Source organism: Mus caroli, chromosome 11, assembly GCF_900094665.2.
Source record: "Mus caroli chromosome 11, CAROLI_EIJ_v1.1, whole genome shotgun sequence".
NCBI classification, from domain to species: domain Eukaryota; kingdom Metazoa; phylum Chordata; class Mammalia; order Rodentia; family Muridae; genus Mus; species Mus caroli.
The window spans coordinates 61,830,805-61,839,058 of NC_034580.1; the positions used below are offsets into that span (position 1 = coordinate 61,830,805).

General features: G+C 45.9%; 1 long non-coding RNA gene across 1 annotated transcript; it reads right to left on the bottom strand.

The window, feature by feature from the left end:
• Nucleotides 1-7,968, bottom strand: LOC110306331. The gene is made up of 5 exons (XR_002379254.1): nt 7,935-7,968; nt 7,651-7,808; nt 3,533-3,928; nt 2,123-2,587; nt 1-1,655 (listed from the first exon to the last, which is right to left on the bottom strand). It is a non-coding gene; the product is annotated as an uncharacterized LOC110306331 (long non-coding RNA).
• Nucleotides 7,969-8,254: the final 286 nt, after the last annotated feature.

An 8,254-nucleotide genomic window follows, 5' to 3' on the forward strand; every position in this document is an offset into this window, starting at 1 on the left:
AAACAGTACTTTAAAATTATATTTCCCCATCCATTCATTCTGCTCAGGGAGGGACTGGGTGGGTACTGAGTGACATCTTAACAGGTTGGTGTCACTGGGGACTCAATGCCATATTCATATGTTAAGAGTGAGACATCTTCTGTGCACCTCTATTTCTTCTTCTGTAACATGAATAATTATTACACCCACCCTAGAGGTTCAATGCTACAGCTCAGATAAAAGGCCCCACACAATAGTGTCTGATAGAAACGGCATTTCCCAAGAGCTAGCTGAATTGTCTGACAATGGCAGGGCCAGACAAAGGCATGAGATACGCTGAATTCTGCTCATTTTACTCTAATCACGTGACTTGATTCATGCAGGTGAATCAAAATGATCCCGAGACTCAAATAATGAGGGTATGTACTCAAACAAACAAACAAACAAACAAACTGGTAAAGTCAGTCTCGCCATCCCCAACCTTTAAAACCAAGTTGCATTTTTAGAGAGTGCCACCAGAGGGCAGTGGTGAGCCACAAATAAATGGCCAAGTTGTTGGACCAAACACAGATTAGGGATGCTGCCTTGGTTTTAACCACCTGGGTTTTCTTAAGCCTGGAGTAGCATGTCCGCTAGTTTTCCCAGGTCTGAGTCTAAATACTCTTCTGGCATCCACCTACAACTTCAAGGTGACATCTTCAAGGTGGGGTTGGCTTTCATGTCCGTAACGGGTCTTCCATGTAACCCTGTTTTCTCCTCACGCACTCACCTGCAAACATGGCAGATGGATCATAAAGTGCACCCCCTCTGCTTGAGAACCCATCCCCGTGTCTTTGCCCACGGACATCTCACGCTCACTAACGGGGGGCAGGGGGGTCTTGTCGCTTGGGAGATACTCTCGGTGTCTGTTGAGCTCTGTTCCACCTACCATTCTTTCCTTAGTTCAAGACAGGTCCTACAAAGGGTTTGGTTTTTCCAACAGAGACTGCACTTCTGTGACCATTCCAGACTCAGAGTGACCCAAGCATTGAGCAAGGCTGAGCACAACCCCAGGTCTCTCCTGAGAACAGTCCCCCAATCTCAAATCCCCAGAACACAGTCCATGCTCCCTGAGTGACGCCTCCTCCCTGCCAAGCTGACTCAAACCTCAAAGCTTCCTGTAAGAACTGTGACAAGAACCGATGCCCACAATTCAACTCTTCTGTCCTCAGCCCACCCTAAGAGATAATTAAAGCAGAGACTTACTTTCTGATCCAGTTAAACAGTGAAGGGATAGTAGGTATCCCTCCAATCTAGCAAGCCCTCAGACGATCCTGGCAGCAATGTGCCCCACTAACCCCAGGGCTGCCTGAACCACCCTACCTACAGGTTCTCATGGGAGAACTTTTTGATTATGTGAGCTCCTTAAGGAGAATAGGGGAGAGGGTTCTTGCGGGATTATGCAATGTTAGAAGTCGATAGGATGCCGGACTTAAGTGCTGCCGACTATTTTAAGAAATGGGAGAGGAAGGATATGAGGACTCAAAGGATTTAATGCTGATTAAATCGGAGAGATCACAACATCCTTGTGGGGGATTTATTGCTAAGATGGAATCGTGCTGAGTGAACAGACACAAGGTGCTCAAGACAGCAGGAGAAGAAGAGGGTATGGTGTCTTCTTGGCCTGTTTGATCACCCTAGAAGAAAGAGAGAGACACAGAGGAAATTCATGGTGGAATCACACTGTGAGCCTCAGGCTTGATCTAGCTGGCCCTACCAGGACAAGCGTGAAGAAAAAAAAAAAAAAAGGAAAGAAACGAAACCCGAAGGGAAATGATTGTTAAAATGAGAGTTTAGGAGCACAGGATCGTATTCAAGATGTCACTTGATGGCCTAGCAACAGATTTCTGACAAGGGAATCTGGCAGCTGACAGACAGTGTCCTGTCTGAATACTCCTAGAGGACATCATGAGCTGGAATGCCTATCCCGACCAGAGAGCTGAGGCATCCAGGACAACAGCTTTGTAGAGCAGGCTGGTTTCAAACTCACATAGATCCATCAGCCTCTGCCTCCCTAGTGCTGGGATATAATACTTTCAGCTTCTTGTAGGCCCTATGAATAGATTCCACACAGGCGTGAAACCTGTGAAAACTGTTGCCCTACCTCTTCTAGTTTATTTCTCCCCACACGATGACCTGGGGTTTGTGCGGTAGCTTCTCAATCACCCATTAGCTGTGGCTACATTACCCTGGGGAAGACGCATGCTTGCCTGATGTCTATGAAGTTGCTGTTTCTGCACATGGTGGCTAAGTCGGGATGGAATTATCTAGAAGATCTCTAGTGGGTACCATTTTGGGGGAAAGAGACATAACCACAAAGCTTCTATGAATTCTGAAGTGCAATGTCTTACTGGCGATTCGCGGCTCAGCAGTAGCAAGGCTGTGGCCTTGAGACATAGCACCGAAATAGGAACAGTGTAGTCCAGGCGCCAAGTCCCCTTGAAGACTCTCCTTACTCCGAAGTATTTTTAGTCATGGTAATTGTAGGTGGTGAGCAGAACACTATAGCCCTCAAAATGGGAGGCTCTCAAACACGCAAGGTCAGCAGGTGTCACCTCCGTAAGCAGACCTGCAAGAAGGAAGGGATTAGCTGTGTACAGGACAGCTTTCCAGAAGAGGCCGTCTTGCGGAGTGATCTGGGGTGACCTTACCCAGGAGATTAATGTGCTTCTCCTCTTGTGCCATTAGCAAGCAGCAAAATATCTGACACTTGGGATACTGTGTGTTGTGGTAACAGGGAGAGTAAACGCAGGGGCATGGTGGTCGCTTGAGTGAATATCTGGAAAGAGAAGTTGGGAGGTGAAGCACATCACTGCATCCCCACAGGTCCAGCAGGCTGTTCTGTCTCCTGATCAACGACTTGGGACCTGAGTGTGGAATTGGCCAACAGTGCTTGATAAAACTGTCCACCAAGAATAGCCAGCTTATATCCTGTGCTTCCTCAGGGACACAGTTTGGATTGGGAATGGCCCCTAATGACCATGTAGTGACAGCTTGCTGTTCAACACAGTAGCCTCTGGGAGGTGGGAGAATCTTGAAAATGTGGGAAGACCCCAGGGGGAAGTCTTACAGTCACTGGGGGTGCGCCAGACCATTCTACACCCCAGCCACATGGTGAGATGTTTTGCTGTGCCAGGGGCTCATGCCAGGATGTGCTGCCCCCTCCCCCACCCTATCAGAGGCCCAAGGGCAATGGGTTTTCCAGTCATGGCTGAAACCTCTAAACTCTGAACTCAGATAAGCTGCTTCTCTTTACTTCAGCTTGGCTATTTGGGGTATGTGTTAGCAGAAAGCGTATGGATGCACCAAGTGACCTTCTGACTTCATGTGCCAGGAAAGAAGTGCTCTAGAGGGGAGATTGGTGTTACCTCACGGACCTAGAGACGGCCCATTTATAGATGAGTACGTGAATGGCTGGCGAACTTGGTGAGCATCCACAAAATTTTGATCACTATGTGCTCTGGTAAAACACATTCTAGCAAAGCAATGTGGAACCTTTTTATTGAGTACTTACTGTATACCAAATGGCATAGAAGGAGCTGGCAAAACATAGTCCCTTCTACCAGGAAGCTTCCAGAGCAGTGACGATCCAGGCCTGATCCACAGGTAACTGTCTGTCTTGTTCTGGCTGCACCTGAAAGGGCCACCCACCCCCTCCGTTGTCACCAAGTCTTGTTGATACTCAATCTTCTGCCTGTCAGAAACCTCAGATACCATCCGGGCCAGGGCCTTTCAGTTCTTCCTGCACATCACAACCATGGAAGGAACTTTGGAAAAACCTGGAGCTTGGACCCATGTCCCCTCGACTGTTCAATGAGCTGATTGGAAGAAGATCAGTAACTTGCAGATCTACCCAGGTGATTCAAAGGCAGGGCTCACAATCCCTGACCAGGCTCAATTGTTCTACCTTCTAGGTAGGTAACGTAAGACCCACAGAATTAAAGGGACAATTCCGAATTTAACCCTCCCATAATGCAGTGATTTCTAGCAGTCAATGATTGCCTCCAAAGCCCTCCCTTCCACTCGTAATCTTCATAATATTTCCATACTTACACATACTTCTCTACATCCTGAACATTTTTTAAAAAAATATGGCTCCTCACAATATTATTTAAGTCATGTCTGTCCTCAGCAATAAACCCTGTGAAGTGTAAATTGAATTGCTATGGATTTAGTAGCAGATCAGTTTACTTAAATTACAGTCAATCCCACTTCAGGCTTGCATCTCCTCTGGAGACACCCAGGGCTGAGTGCTCTTGGGAAGGTCTGGGCAGGTGCTGCAGACCTTTGGTGGGCGTGGTTTGCACAAATAGTGGGAGAAACTACAGTGGCCACAGGAACTGGGCAGGGGCTGATTCACATGGGGTCTGTCACCTTTGATGGCTTTGGTGGCACCCACTTCGGGAAGTGAGGACAGAGGAACCAAGGGACAGGTGATTTCTTTCACCGCTTCTGGAAAGGCCACAGGTCAGCCTAACTGAAGACTTTTAAAATGAGGCTGCCCATTCGTCACCTGGAATCTGCTGACATGACACTGAAGTTGATATAGAAGAGGAGGAAAAAATAATGCACCCGGAAAGTGACTCCAGAGGGCACAGTTTAGATTAAATGCCACGTTTAGCTCTTTGGATTCATAAGGACTCAGGATTTTCAATTCATCTCTCTGCTTACTGAGGATTTTTTTTTTTTTTTTTTTGGGTAAGACCTTTAGTTTTGCTCTCTTTATAAATGCAGTTTAAGTTGACAGTGTTCTTAAATGAGGTGGAGGGTGGGGAGAGGGGAAGAAGATGAATTCCCTGTCTTCTCAGTTTAGCCTTAGGATAAGGAAAGGTCCTTGATATTTGACCAATAAATCATCTATAATTATGTTTTTTGGTTGTTTGTTTGTTTTTTCGAGACAGGGTTACTCTGTGTAGCCCTGGCTGTCCTGGAACTCACTTTGTACAGCAGGCTGGCCTTGAACTCAAGGCCAGCCTCTGCCTCCCAAGTGCTGGGATTAAAGGCATGTGCCACCATGCCCGGCTTCATAATTATGGTTTTTAATGAAGAGGTTTTCTGGTTTCTAAATTTTGGAGAGAAGATATGAAAGGGGTTGTGCCATGGATGGAATGTCCCAGAGGGTTGAAGCACACAGGCTAGCTACCTCCTTTCAGTCCTCGGAGCCTGTGGTGGAGGTAGAGAATAGATATCTAGGGGCTGACCTCTGACCTTTACACATACTGTGTCACAGAATTCCTGCTCAGACTCATAAGCATAACACAGACACACACACACACACACACACACACACACACACAAACACACAGACACACACACACAAACACACAGACACACACACAGACACATACACACACACAGACACACACACAGACACACACACAGACACACACAGACACAGACACATACACACACAGACACACACACAGACACACACACACAGACACACACACAGACACACACACACAGACACACACACAGACACACACACAGACACACACACAGACACATACACACATACACAAACACACAGACACACACACACCACACGGGGAAACACATGCATGCACACATTAAATTAGAAAAAATGGATTTGAGGACCCTTTGGTGAAATGAGAGGACCTACAAACTACCCCTTCTGAACAAAGCCCAAGATTGTGTGTTTTTTTTTCTTCATTCACACATAGATTAAAGGCATAAAGCATTGGGCAAGAATGTACACACCAGCTTGAAGGTAAAGCTGCTGCCCCTGGGAAGAAAGCAAGGGAGAATTGTAGCATTTATTATCGTGATTAATCTTAAAGATTTGAAGTAAATAAAAATACTTGTTAACTCTGGTTATGGATGCTTATTAAATTATTTATCTAACTTCCCCGTCAGCTTGTCTCATGGGTAAAAATGAAAGCTGTTTTAAGGGATTGCAGTTCTAATTCAGATGTTTGACATGTGCTAGGAATTCACGGGATATGTATATTCCCTGAGACGCAAAGTCTTGCATTGTTTATATGGGGAGGCAGATATGATGCTCGGCTCTTGTCCCATACATTGACACATACACACTTGGCAGGAAGGGTTTATTAAAGAGTTAAGAGAGAAAGGGCTGGCAAGATGGCTCATCAGATAAAAACTCTTCTTCTGCAAACCTGATTATCCGAGTTCAAACCTGGAACACACGGACGGGGAAAGAGTCTTCTGATGTCCACACACAAGCTTTAGTGCATAGACACCCACACATATACATCTGACACACAGCCCACAGAAACACATCACACACACACACACACACACGTCACACTCACACTTTACAAAAACACATTACACACATGCACGCACATATACACCACACTCACAACGAATACAAAATTTTTTAAAGAGTTGAGAAAACAAAATTCAATTAAAATAGTTACATGAGCTAGATACTTTAAGAAAGTGTTTAGTTTAATAAAACAGCCTTTGGATGGATCACAGGGCCCCCAATGGAGGAGCTAGAGAAAGTACCCAAGGAGCTAAAGGGATCAGCAACCCTATAGGTGGAACAACAATATGAACTAACCAGTACCCCGGAGGCGCTCGTGTCTCTAGCTGCCCTAGTCGGCCATAACTGGAAAGAGAGGCCCATTGGACTTGCAAACTTTATATGCCCCAGTACAGGGGAACGCCAGGGCCAAAAAGGGGGAGTGGGTGGGTAGGGGAGNGGGGGTGGGTGGGTANGGGGGACTTTTGGGATAGCACTGGAAATGTAAATGAGGAAAATACCTAATAAAAAATAAAAAATAAAATAAAAATAAAACAGCCTTGTTTTTTTCCCCAAATCATGATGCTTTAAAAACCTTTTTATTTCCTGAGTTTGTAATTTATTACTTGAAAATGTAATGACACATGCAACCTACATTCATTGGACACCTGAGCGGTATTAAAGGAACTTGGTGATCTCCTATCTCTCACTCCAATCCTTCCAACTCCACAAGTTAGCCACAGCAAGCAGCTCCTCGCCTTTATCCTTCTTCTCTTTTTTTACAAAAAAAATTCTTAAAAGTTGTTCTTGGAAATTTTCAAACCAATTAAAATTTTCTGAGTAGGAATAACTGTTTTCTTTTTTTTCCCCCAGTACCCCAGTCATTTTTGAAAAATGCGCAAGGGAATAAAACCAAGATAAAATAAGAACAGCTAAGTGGGCATGCGTTTCTAATTCGGCTTGAACAGACCTTGTATCTCTCAAATCCTGAATCAAAGATTTAGGCTAGACTCAACTTGCTAGCATACGTGTGTGTGTGTGTGTGTGTGTGTGTGTGTGTGTGTGTGTATCTTCCCTTCAGTCGCTTTCTGTGATGGTGTCTTGATGGCCCTGGGGAAGTCAATAACCAGGAGGCAATCACCAAAGATGCCCTGAGATTCAGCATGGGAACTGCTCCTTGTTTCCCAGGGCAGAGCAGGGATAGAGTCAGAGACCAGGAAGGTTCACTGCCTTCCCCCAGACTTCTGGATAGTCACAGCTCATCATTACCTCCTCCCTCCTGCCCCTCCCCTCCCCCCAACCTTGCCCTTCCTCCCCTGTCCTTCCCTGCACTACCTTCCTTAGCCCCTCCATCTCCGCTTCCAGCTGGCAGAAGAATTGTCGATGTCACTGTCACTCACCTCTTGGGTAACTGGAGCCCCTCAGCTGTTTGGGTCCTGGTTTGGAAGGACATTCCAGTGTTGTCCTGGATCCTGGAACAGCCAGCCTCCCAGAGGGCTTCACCCGTCAAAGCTAGGGGGTTGACTTAGATTTCCTTATGAGCACTCTGTAAGAGAAACTGAAATAAAATATATCACCATAAACGCCAGAGAAAGGCTCAGCAGAGCAATCACAGCCCCTTACTGAGATTCCCCATTTCAAAATCAAACTTTCCCCTAAACCTATGGGTGGGTGGGTGGCTCACCATGCAGTCCTGGAAGCTATGCAGGGGAAAAGCCACAGGAGAAAGATCCAAAGGTAGTATTATCTCTCGGGGATGAGCAAAGCCCAGAGGCGGGATGGGAGGTGACAATCTAGGGAGATGGGACATTTTATTTAGTTAAGAATTGTCATTAATCCCCACAGAGCTTCAGAGATGGGAGTGGGGTTTGCCCGGGCAAAAAACTCGGTCCTTTCTCTGCTTTCTCCTCCTTTTCTCCATTCCTCTTTCTTTTGTTCTTTCCCCCAACCTTAGACACTCCTTTATAAAATAGGTTATTTGAAACCATCAGCATCATAATCTTT